General features: G+C 39.6%; 1 long non-coding RNA gene and 1 pseudogene across 1 annotated transcript in view; one reads left to right on the top strand and one right to left on the bottom strand.

Annotated features, from left to right (window-relative positions):
• Positions 1-13123, bottom strand: part of LOC121447505 — a 179893-nt gene that overhangs the window by 142871 nt on the left and 23899 nt on the right. The window lies entirely within an intron of this gene.
• Positions 651-1364, top strand: LOC121447504 (annotated as a pseudogene).

The following is a 13123-nucleotide window of genomic DNA, read 5'->3' as shown; positions in this document are numbered from 1 at the left end:
CAAGTGGGAACGGTTACTAGGAAGTTTACAAACTGAGACAAAAGAGAACAAATGCCCTTAAACTGTCTGCAATAAAGGTAGTGAAGTCGGGCTTCTACATTTGATCATCTACAGTTATTCTGGGGACAGAACATGAAAGCAGATGATGGCTTCCACTGGCTTAGTCTAAACCAAAATTCAAATAACTTTTTCATTTCCATTTCCTTCACAGCTACATAAACCCACTACCTTAGATTTCTTCCGTGGTGTATAGATTTTCCTGTAATTGAGCTGGAAGAGCAAGTTCCAGCATTTTAAATTTCAAGCCTTGAAACATACTCTTAGGCAACAAACTCATCATGTCTTTTATCCTGTTTCTCCTAGATAGAAACAGGGACTAAGAATCTTGACTGATTATGCTAAAAAAAAACATGAATGTCACTTCACTACTTTTTTTTCTAATGAGTATTAAACATGTTCACAAAAAACAATGCAAATTACTGTCAGTAACAACAAAGCTAAGCGCTAAGAGCTCACCAAGAACAATGTCTTTGCCCTCTAGCTGCCATCTTGCGTCCCCGCGTGTGTGTGCCTTATCTCAGCTGGTCCGCCCGAGACCCCCTGAGCGCGAACCCTAGTCCCCCGCGTGGCCCCATTTCCACTCCAACAAGATGAAAGAAACGATCATGAACCAGGAAAAACTGGCCAAGCTGCAGGCACAAGTGCGCATTGGTGGGAAAGGAACTGCTCACAGAAAGAAGGTGGTTCACAGAACAGCCACAGCAGATGATAAAAAACTGCAGTTCTCCTTAAAGAAGTTAGGGGTGAACAATATCTCCGGTATTGAAGAGGTGAACATGTTTACAAACCAAGGAACAGTGATCCATTTTAACAACCCTAAAGTTCAGGCGTCTCTAGCAGCAAACACCTTCACTATTACAGGCCACGCCGAGACAAAGCAACTGACAGAAATGCTTCCCAGCATTCTAAATCAGCTTGGGGCAGACAGTCTGACTAGTTTAAGGAGACTGGCTGAAGCTCTGCCCAAACAATCTGTGGATGGAAAAGCACCCTTGCTACTGGAGAGGATGGTGATGATGAAGTCCCAGACCTGGTGGAGAATTTTGATGAGGCTTCTAAGAACGAGGCAAACTGAACAGAGGGGACTTCTGAAGAAGTGACTCTTGCAGAAGTTACAGGAGCTGCTATTTTATATCATGGCTGCTTTTTAAAGGTCTTTTGTTTATGGATCTGATCAAATCTAGATCGCTAATATTTTTAAGCCCAAGCCTCTTGGACACTGCAGCTCTTTTCAGTTTTTGCTTAAACACAATTCATTCTTTGCAGCAAATTAAGCTGAAGAAGCCTGGGAATAAAGTTTGGAAAAGGGTTAATAAAATTCTTTGCCTAGTAAAAAAAAAAAAAAAACAATGTCTTTGAATAAAATGTCCTGTTTGTCTCCTGTGTCATTCTTTCCCCAGCTGGGGACACTTGTACAAGATCTGCATACACAGAAAGACAAGAAAGTGAGAGAGGGGCTGTTTAGGAGAAAGGAGGGGTGACAGCAGAAGCTGGGGAGACAATAAACAACAATGGGGGGTCAGAGGATCACAGCACAGAGCATATGTCTGTGGAAATGACCAGAACCATAAATTAATACGTGACTTTCAAAAGAACTTTTGTAGAACCCACTTTGAGAAATAATTGAATAATCACATCTCACAGAGCCAAGGATTACAGGCATTTGCCAATTTATATTATTGTTCTAACAGTGAGAAACAAAAACGGAGGGATTCAGTGTTGTTTCAGATGACATAATTCTTACTGAACACTGGCAATTGTGTGTTTTCTCTTTCCAAGCACTGTGACTGGGAAGGAAAGCTTGGGTTCACTGGGTTTGTACCGTGGAAGTGTTTAAAGAAGGAACCAGGTCCCAGCAGGAAAATACAGAACTCACACAATTAGTTCTATAAAACAAAATTAATATGTGAAACTAATTCCATAGTCACATAGAGCACTGAGCAAGCAGAGAAGGCAAGCCAGCCCAGAGCCCAGCAGCTGCAGATAGCTGCTTTGTCCTCCAGCCTGGAGGGACCAAAGGAGCCAGTGCTGAATCCAAACAACATCCGGTAGAGATCACACTCAGGGAATAAGAGCTGCCCAGCAGGTGATAACCATCCCCAGGAGCCGGCTGCTGCTTCAGAAGCATGCAGGGTAGGAATAATAAGGCAGAAAAGAGCAGCTTTTTCTCTTCTTGCATAATTTTCAACCAGAATACCTTCTTTGCTCAACATTACACAAGTTACTTAGCAAAGGAGATTGAGGTTGAAATAAGCATTTTCCCCCTACAGAGTAGCTGCCTACAATGCAAAGCAGACAAGGGAAGTATAGGCGATGGTGCTCAGAATGTGGAGCAAACAGCAGGTGAACTCGCAGTCAATCCCAAGGACCTTAATCTTTTTTTCTTTAATTATTGCTGATACCTTGCCCAACAAAGAACAGGATCTTAATAACCATTAGTGAAACTGCACTCCTTATCTGGGCACATTTAATTGCTTCATTCTATTCGATCACACAGTGTTCCAGTCACTGGGAACATGTGATCTAGAGGGCTGCTGCTGCTGCCTCCTGGCCCTGAAAAATCAAAAGATTTTTTAAGGTCTTCAATAAACTATGGCATGAATACTAACTGAAATAGCCCTGTACTGACAGTCCGGGGCCATATTCCTCTACCACATCTTGTCAATCCTTGTTGACTCGTGAGTAGTTTTCAGTTTGAGATATCAATAGTACAATCCTAGCATTTCTCCAGGACCTTAAAGGGGAAGCAGAGTTAACAACACCTGTGCAAACTTGCCCTAGCTTTGAAAGCTGGTTTTCATTTTCTGGGATGTCTTTTCTAAAAAGACAAGAGATTATTAGAAGTGGATTCCAGTCCAGATCTACATGAAGAAAAGCTATAAATGAGAAAATCCTTGAAATGAAAATTCAGTTTTCTTGAAAAGCCCCGTTTCTAGGTGGCACACTGAAAAATATGTTTTGCCTCTTGGTACCAAAGATGCCCCTAGAGTAAACATAATATTTTACTTATGAAATATAAAGAATGAAGAAATTAACCACTCATCAGGAGTAAGATGAGACATGTGTGAGAGAGACAGAGAGACAGAGAGAAAGAGACAGAGAGAGAATATCAGAATGCAAGCTACAGCTTCACTAATGCTGCAAATGTCTGCCACTCCAAACCACAATATAAGAAGAAATTAGCATGTGTGGAGGCATCAAAAAAGATAAGACAGCTTTGCAAAGATCTCAGACAAGACCTACAGTTAAATAACCTACACTATCACCAACAATTCCTGGGTGGTAAATACTATATTTTGACTCACTCCACAGCTATGCCAATATACTTTTTCTTTATTTTTCTCTAACTTAGGACACGGAGGCAAAGTACTCAAGTTCCTCATCTCTCAGAAGGAACATAAAATAGACCATAAGTGGGTAAGAATATCTGCCAATGACTTCTGAGTTCTGACAGTAAGATTGAGAAGCCAGAAAACACAATGACTTTTTTGATGATTGGAAAGGAGAAAAGATCGTTGTCTGTGGTGCCTGCCATGCACATGATTACTTCTCTTTTCTGGATACAAAGATAAGACCTAACAGACGGCAGAAGGAAAGGACCGGAAGTGGACCCAGAAATGCAGAGAGGCCTCTCTAACAGAATGGTTTTGCTTACTACCCCTTCGCCACTGTTCAAAATAACAAAGTCAGTCACACAGGAGCCTGGGCTGGCACTGAGGGATGGCGTCCTAGATGAGAGTCCTCAGCTTTGTGTCCCACTTATCTTTGCTTTTGTAAAGCAGTGTCTCTCTGTTCGTAAGCCTAAATTTACAGAATTCAAAACCAGTCCACTAAATAAATATTTAGGTGCCTGTATTAAACTATATATATATATATATTATAAATATATATTCATTACTTAATAATAGTGACATATGATAAAGTCATCACTGTTCAATTTCATCATCACTTAGGTGATATAATATTGTGGGGTTGTCATATGTACAATCTTCATTGACTGATACTATTATTTAGTATATGACTATATTTAATATGCTTCACTGTATTTAATTTACTTATGCAATCAAATATTATATATGGTGCCTATAAGTATATATGTCCTTATATATTACTAATTGAATATGGCTTATAGGAACTGCTTAGAAGCACAACAATTTCAGACGTAGGATATTTTCCTAAATTTTAAATATTTACATTTCCACCACGAAGAACCTTGGGGATGTGACCTAAGTCTAAAAAAAAAAAAAAAACGTTCCCATGCATTCTTCTACTCATAACCCATAGGTAATTTTATACAATACTTCTAGTGCAGTTATGTTTTGCCTGTGATGAGCATAGACTTAGAATTTTCCACATGTGGTGCCATTTCAGTGGTGGGCGTGGTGGCACATGCTTGTGTGATTCCAGATCTTAGGACACTGAGGAAGGAGAATTGTAACAACTTGGTGGCCAGCTGGGTCTTCATCATGAATTCCAGGACAGTCAGTATTGTAGATTGAGACCCTGCCAAAGAAGAGGAGAAGAATAAGAGGAAGAGGAAGAGGAAGAGGAAGAGGAAGAGGAAGAGGAGGACGAGGAAGAAGGGGAAGAAGAGGGAAAGGAGTAGTGATGTGGGAGTACCCTCTGTATGCTGTGAATGTTTTATTACAATTGGTTAATAAAGAAGCTGTTTTGTCCTATGGCAGGACAAAATATAGCCAGGCGGGGAATCTGAACAGAGATATAGATAGAGAGTAGGCAGAGTCAAGGAGATGCCATGTAACTGCCAAAAGAGAAAGATGCCAGAACCTTTCCAATAAGCCATAGCCTCGTGGTGATACACAGGTTAATAGAAATGGGTTAATTTATGATCTAGAAGAGTTAGTTAATAAGAAGTCTGAGCCAATAGGCCAAACAGTGTTGTAATTGATAAAGCTTTGTGATTATTCGGGGAACCAGGGCAGAATCTCCGTCTACGGAGTAGGGGAAGATTATCTGTGCTACTAGAGATTTTCAGGTTTCAAATTACATAAGACTCTTTCATGAAAGTTAAAAATCTTCAAATTCCAGCGCAGGTGATGGAAAAGGTAATACCATGTCAGCCCTAGCTGAGGCACTATCGGCTTGGATGCAGGGGGCACATTTTTCGTCAGATGCACTTTGTGAAAGGTGGCCCATGCTCAGGTGGTTGGTCCTTCACCATGAGTATAGGGGCAGCACTAAGTAGAATCAGTAGGTTATTTTTAAAAAGAATACATGAAGTTGGAAGGAAAAAGTGTTGCGGGGTGATTAGGAGATGCTAAAGGAAGGCTTTGAGGGTGGATTTGATTTTATCAAAACAAATTAATTTCTATGTGAAATCCTGAAGCAACAAATTAAAGAAACATATACTCTACAGACAAAGTTTCAATCTCAGGTCCTCACAAAATAATAACACAATGATTTAAAACTGCTAGCAAGTGCTGCCTGTTTAAGTTCAAACCTTTTACATCCCAAGCTTCACCTATGTGTTTCCTATTATAAAGAATGTGACAATTTCCAGACAGAAACAAAATGGCAATAACCTGCAGAAGGGGATGGGAGAATAGGTAAGAAACACAAAGGATTAAGCTGAGGGGCCTGTCTCCAACTGATAAGATCAATCACTCTGCTACTCTTGAAATATTTTAAATATCATCCTCCCACCCACCAGGTGGGGCAGCAACGTTTGAGAGGCAGAAAGCAAAGCAGTTGGATGGAAGGCAAGGCTTTCTGCATCAGACCTGGTGAAATTCCAAGGATCCGTAGACCAAGATATGTAGGTCTTTGGAGTTAGCACCCAACCAAACATGTTTCCTAAAAAATAAGGAATTCCACCCCCAGTGAACAAAAGTAGGAAGGGTTAAAAAGAAGCTACCACTAGAATAGGGAATGAAATAGAAAATGGTGGAGTGTGAAATTGTGGCTTTTCATTACTAGCCCCCTCTAGCTCATTGGCTGTTTTCTCTGTATATTAGTTGATAAAATGTGATAAACAACCCAACCGGTGCTTTAATATAAACTTTGGAGATGTAGCATGGATTCTCCTTTTTTTGCTGTGATTATTTTTTTACTAACCTTCCTTGAGAATACATCTTTAAATGGCTTCCACCTTCCCAATGCAATCATTAAAATAATAAGCAATTATGTGGGTAAAGAACATACTTCTAAGGGATTGAGAAACTGGAATGAAGTGATTAAAACCCCCATAGAAAAGCTGGGGTCCCAATTAAGCTGCTTTGTATGCAAGAATTACTCAAACTTTAAACCGTATGTGTGTTTAAAAATATTTGTAGAATTTACTGAATTAATTATAAAGTATTGCTTTTCATCAGAGAAGTAATCTTGTGTTATATTTAGTCTGCTTATTCATAATATATCTTAAGAACACATAGAGGGGTTATATTTAAACTGATGCAAACAAAAATATTCATAATGTACAAAACACCATGACTAGACTGAAATAACACAAAGACGCCCTTCAGCTCATTGGTCAGCTTCCTGAGAATTCTAATCTCTCCATCTTGCCTACATCCTCAATGTGAGATAGGCATCTGAGCATCCTCCCTAAGGCATTCAGTCAGCCATACCTCATTTTTTTTTTGTTTTTTTTTTTGTTTTTTTTTTAATTTATTTATTTATTAAGGATTTCTGCCTTGTCCCCACAACCGCTTCCCATTTCCCTCCCCCTCCCCCAAACAAGTCCCCCCCCCCCCCCTCATCTGCTCGAAGAGCAATCAGGGTTCCCTGACCTGTGGGAAGCCCAAGGACTACCCACCTCTATCCAGGTCTCGTAAGGTGAGCCATACCTCATTTGAAGCCTTGTGCTCCTAGGTGTTTCTGAAGCACAGAATACAACTGGAAAGCCTCTTTTTCTCCTCCTCCTCCTCCTCCTCCTCCTCCTCCTCCTCCTCCTCCTCCTCCCCATTCCCCCCCATCCACTTCTCTTCTTGAGGCATCCAGTCTTATTTAACTCCACTCAGTGACTGATCTAGATCTGTGTACTCATTGTAATACACAAGATCCTCCACCTCAGAGCCCTGCTGAGCCACGCCAATTGTTAGCAATAGCTATGATCCTCCTCATAGGAACTGCTCTAAACTTTTGCCTTATACCCAGTCAGACTATAATTTGTTATTACTGAAATTTTGCTTTGCTTTCTTTCCATAGTGGCTATAATAGTTCTGCGAAAAACCAGGTCCCATAGGATACTAGCATTGGCTCTAGACTATGTTAAGCTTCAAAACTTGCCCTGGGTCTTCAACTCCTAAAAATTAGCCTAAATCAGACTTTCAGTTGGGGAATGATGAAATCCCTTTTTCCCATCTTTCAGTTGTCCCAAGTCTTCTGAAACCTCTTCTTCATGATACCTTCTGTCTTCCCATGGGAAAGAAGGAGCTGAGACAAGACTGGCTCAGCCAGAGTAAGAGACCTTTCCATGCTTATTGCTTTCTTTATATTTGTGTGGGGAAAGCTGGAATTGGGTTAAGAAAGCAACTAGTTACACAGTTGTTAAACTGGGTCTTTCTTAATAAGCACAGTTTATTAAAAATAAATAAATGAAATTAAATATGAAGAATATGACTAGCTCGAGTTGAAGGTTGCTTTCTGTGCTGCTCTGTACCCTAAAAAGCAGAAATTCTCTACCATTTGTACCCAGTAACTGACATTTGGGAACTATTATAGAATTGTAAAATATCACCAACATCTTAATGTGGGCATTTACCATCTATCTATGTTTCTGAAGGAACAAGGGTGGAAATATACTCAGGAAGGCCACAGATCAAGAAATGGAATAATACTGGATGGAAGGAGAAAAGACTGGTTAAAGAGGCAGTTTTAGAGAAGATTCAGTAGGACTAACTGGATCACAAATGGCAGTACATAAAATATTAGAGACTACCAAAAATAAATCTAAGACAAATGTTAAAAGTTGACAGTTTATGTCTTGCATTTGATTCCTGATCGCTTGTACAGATTATTTAATGTTGTCAAATATATTTAAGATGCTCGGCAAATACTACTCATTGTGTAGTTTAAAGGAACATTTCAATTAATATAAACCTGTTGATGCATTAATTTATGGATTTTTCTTTATGGAGTTTTAAAATTTTTATTGTATGCATCCATTATACATGACACTGCTAGTGTGGGCATTTTCATTCAAGTTTATATTGTACATTTAGTGTATAATATATAAGATTAATATTTTAAGGTTAATTTTCATGAACTTGTTTTAAAACAGGGATTTATCATAGTCATTTTTTTGGTATGTAGGATGTGTGCATGCACATGTGTGCACATGTATATGGAGGCCAGGACCTGAAATTGGGTGCTTCCTCAATCAATCCTTACCATATTTTGGAAATAAGTTCTTTCCTTGAACCTGGAACTTGCTAGCTGGATAAAGTGATAGGCCATAAGCCCAGGGTTCTTCCTTTGTCTGTTTTCCCCATATTGGAATCAACAGGTTCTTGAGTCAGGCATTTGCATGTGGCTTATAGGGACAGAACTCGGCTTGCCCTGAACAGTTTCCACAACCATTAGCTTTTCTTTTCAAACTAGGAAACCTAGCTACCCTGAGCTGACAATCTTGTTCCACCTGTCACTGGAGCTCAATTTTTCTTGTCCCTTGATAGGATATGTGTACCTCTACCCAGCTATTCCCAGATTCTGCCACTGTTTTTTTCCCGATCATTACATGATCTTGCTAGTCCGATTTTAACAGTCCTGTGCTAAGAAAGACAGAATGATCAGCCTCACTGTTGGAGGTAGCAAAGATTAAACTTCAGAAAAGTGTTTGTCACAAGATAGCACAGGCCAAAGCCTATAGATAGGGGCATTGGCTCTGAAGAAAACAAAGTTTTCATCATTCATCCACCCACCAATATATTCACTGAATTCCTGTTTTACTCTGTTCCAACAAATACATCCTAGAAGTCTGTTCCTTGGGGCCTTGGGACTGGCCAGCGAGAGGTATAGAGTACAGAAGGTAGAAATGCCTTTTGTCTTGAAAGCGGTTTCCATGTTGTTAATCAAATGAACGCATTTAAAACTTTAAACTGTACCTTGGAAAGCTGTTATGTGTCTCAGAAGTTGGAATGTGAAGAGGGTTCAGTCAGAGGGAATTAGAGAAGGATTTCTAAGAATCCGCCGCTAATGACAAGTGAGGTGCAGGGCATATTGACATGGAGGAAAGCAAACAGATTCTGGGAAACGCAAGCAATCTATGTGAAAGTGAGTCCAAGACACTAATTGAGAGGCAGTGGTGCAGAGATGGAGACATTGAAAAAAACACATGGGCAACTAAGGCTGAGTGTCAGTAGGGTTCTAGCAAGCCAGGTCCTGCTGTCTTGGAGAGGTATTATGTGTCATCTTTACCTAGGTACCATGAGAATTCATTGATAACTGCGTAGTGGTTAGCAACAGGAGCACAGGCTATCAAGATTACTGGTACATGTTTTATATGTCATAAATATAATCATAATTTTATGTATCATATGACATAATCAATGGATGGAGATAGGTAGGAGAAGCTATGGGGTAAAGTCAAGGTATCTTGTGTTCGAACAGTCATTCTTCATAAGAGTTTAATCAAAGCACCAAGAAGTGGACATTAGTTGTGGTTTGAATGTGATAGGTCTTCAGGATCATGCATTTGAACACTAAGCTCCCAGTTAGCCATGCTGTTAGGAGTGCAGAGGCTACTTGTCTTGTGAATGTGATAAAACACTCTGACAAAAGCAATTTATTTTGGCTCTCAATTCAAGGGTTCATCATAGCGGTGGGGAAGTCATGGTTGCAGGAGTTTGATATAATTGGTCACATTGTATCCATGATCATGAAATAGAGAGAGAAGAATGTAGTATTTGGCTCGTGTTCTCCCTTTTTTATTATTATTATTCAGTACAAGACCTCAACCCAAAGGATGGTGCTGTGGAATAATCCATTTGTCACTGTGAAGATTTGTCACTGTTATTGGTATAATTAAAAAGGTGATGGACCAATAACTAAAACAGATAAAGTTAAGTGGGTGAACCAAATTGAGAATGATGGGAAAAGAAGCAGAGTCGCCAGCCAGACTCAGAAGGAGGAGCTGAACATACCATGCTAATAAAGGTACTGACACATGGCAGAGGGTAAATAAGAAATATGGCTTAACATAAATGTAAGAGCTGGTAATAAGCCTGAGCTATTGGCTGAGCATTAAAATTAAGACTCCATGTCAGATATTTAGGAAAAGGCAGGCATGAAAGGTCTGCTATAGGGTGGTGCTGCTACCCAAAATTAAGAGAATCTTCCTTCTTCAATTAACCTTACCAAGATAATCCCTTATATTCTTGCCTAGAAATAGATATAGATAATCCCTCACTGGTGTTTTCAGAGACTTGTCACCTAGGGGATTCCAGGTCCCGCCAAGTTGACAATCAATATTAACGATCACAGGGAAGCCATGGAACTTTTGTGACCTAAGAGCTTCTAACTATCTGACAAAGGTCCATGGCCTATGGACTGCCCCTGCTCTAATCTAATTCTTCATTTCATGGACCACAAGCCCCTGACACCCAAGTGGCCATACCTTCCCTGGCATGATGAACTGTTTCCTCTAAGCTCTGAGTGAAAATAAACACTTCATCCCTTGTATTTATATTTCTTTTATCAGTTAGTGGTCACAGCAGCAAGGAAAGAAATATTACAGTCACCAGGATATGGTGAAGAAATAATTAGGAAGATGACAATAATAACTCATGGTACAGATTGCAAAGTTTATGGAGGAGCGCATACAAAAGTAAAATAATCTATATCAAGGAACTTAAACAGGGGCTAAGTGATTGGAAGCTAGAGATGCAGTGTATTTTGTATGAAAGCGAGGCATGCCTCAGATCAACAGAAGGAATTCCAGAAGGAAGCTATAACATCTCTGTAGAATGAAGTCCAGAGCACTCTCCATTATTTCCTACTTCAGGGAGAGTCTTTTTACATGACTCTGACTAGGGAAGGAATCACCTATAAATTGTGGCTCACTCAAGAACCTCAGGGCCACGATCTGCCACGCCAAAGAGGACCTAGCAGCACACACAACTCTGTTCGTGTTTCCATGTCCATAACTGAAAATGAGACGCTAAGGGGAAAGCTCTACAGAGTCACTATTAACACTGATAATCACACGTTTTAGATGCCTTGAACCATCGGTAAGGAACAGAAAGGAAATTAGGAGACTGAATAAAGAATATCTCGAGAGAGGAATGAAAATAATGGAATCTGTGCTGAGTACGAACCAAAACCAATTAACCCTGCAACGATGTAGCAGATGAAAATTCTACTAATGTGCTTTAAAATGGAAAGGGGGAAGACACTAAGGTTACTCATTAGCACTCAAGGCAATCGTCGGATAAATAAGTTACCTTATTTAGGTTGTGTCAGATTGTAACCTGACATCTGTGACAAATGGTCTCTTATTTATGTTTTTGTTCTGTTAGTGTGTGCAGCAAACTGCCACCACCAGGATCTCAGACTCCTCCAAATTTGTTTGACTCCTTTTCCCAATATTTGCCAGCCACAGGAGAGATGTAGAAATCTTTAACTTTCTGATGAAGAATCCTCACCTCCTTGCTTGTCTTATGGAATTATTGTACTTCTTTTTAAGCGCATTTTCCTGGGCTTACTATCAGTTGCCTGGGCCAAATCTATACATTGGGTAAGACTATTCATCATAGGCCTTGCCTCCTACTGCAGAGGTTCTCAACCTGTGGGTTGTGACCCTTTTGGGAGGTCAAATGACCCTTTCACTGGGTTCACCTAAAACTATTAGAAAACACATATATTTATATTACAATTCATAACAATAACAAAATTACAATTATAAAGTAGTCACAAAAATAATTTTATATTTGGGTTCACCCAACCATATGAAAAGATGGCAGCAGTAGGAAGAATGAGAACCACCATTCTGCTGGCTGCTCCAGAGAAGGGAGCCTCCCCCAGGACATTCATAGAAAGAGTGAATGCTGGCAATTTTATGGGCACCATTTAATAAAAGATTGATATGCTTGATCTCTGGCTTTGCAGATCGATGTTAAAGCAGCAGTAGCCTTCCTATGACCCATGTTCAGAATCCAGCTGCTGAAGGAGCCAAGATGGCAAAAGTGGAACCGAAAGATAGCAGGAAACACAGTCTGAAGCCAGGCATGAATCTGACTCAGTGGCGTGAGTCAGTGTTTTCCTTTTTACTTGATTCTGTTTAGATTGATTTTTCTGTCTCTAAACTAATACAGTATTAAAAAAAAATGTATAGATACCTCTCACACAGTACCCTATATATCACATTTACAAAGATCCTATTATATGTGGCAGTCTGTGCAAAAGAAATAACAAGACCAAATCATGTGAGGAAACACCTAAGAGAGATGTTCTTTTGTGGGAAGCATACGCGACAAGTACAGAAAAGTGAAGCTTGGAGAGCTTGTAGCTGTGAGTCACCCGTTCCCCAATACCAGGGATGCCCAAACTGGCAAACTCTAACAGTAGCATGAGCCTGTAAACCCACTGCATCTATTATTCGTAGTCTTTCATGTACAAATAAATCACCTATTTTTTTATATTATGGTTTACAAAAGTTGTATAATGCTATAAAACTACAATCTAAATCTAGATCTCTCTAAAACATCTAAAAATAACCTATCTGTATGTATATCTATCTATATCTATCTGTATGTAGATAGAGAGAGACAGATTTCATTTCTCTCAACCACACTGAAATTTTAATTGTTTTAGAAAATTATTTTTAAGAACTATCTGTTCTGAAATAATCACGGATCAAAAATAAAAGACCCAGGCCTTGTGTAATTCTAGCTACTTAGGAAGCCAAGTCAAGGGGATTAAAAGTTCAAGACCAGCGTAGGCTAAGATCAAGTTGAAAGCCAGTCTGAGAAACTTAGTGAGGCTCTGTCTCTATTTTTAAATATAATATACAATGCACTTGTATGTATATATTGTTGTAGTAGGGGATATATCTTATAGGAGGGGCACCTGCCTAACATGCATGGACCTTGGGTTCAGTCCCCAC

The sequence above is a fragment of the Microtus oregoni genome, unplaced genomic scaffold (genome assembly GCF_018167655.1).
Source record: "Microtus oregoni isolate MIOR12 unplaced genomic scaffold, Mior012 000004F_ref0000308, whole genome shotgun sequence".
In the NCBI taxonomy this organism is placed as follows: domain Eukaryota; kingdom Metazoa; phylum Chordata; class Mammalia; order Rodentia; family Cricetidae; genus Microtus; species Microtus oregoni.
Note: the sequence above shows the minus strand (reverse complement) of the source record. Positions and strands in the feature narration are given on the sequence as shown.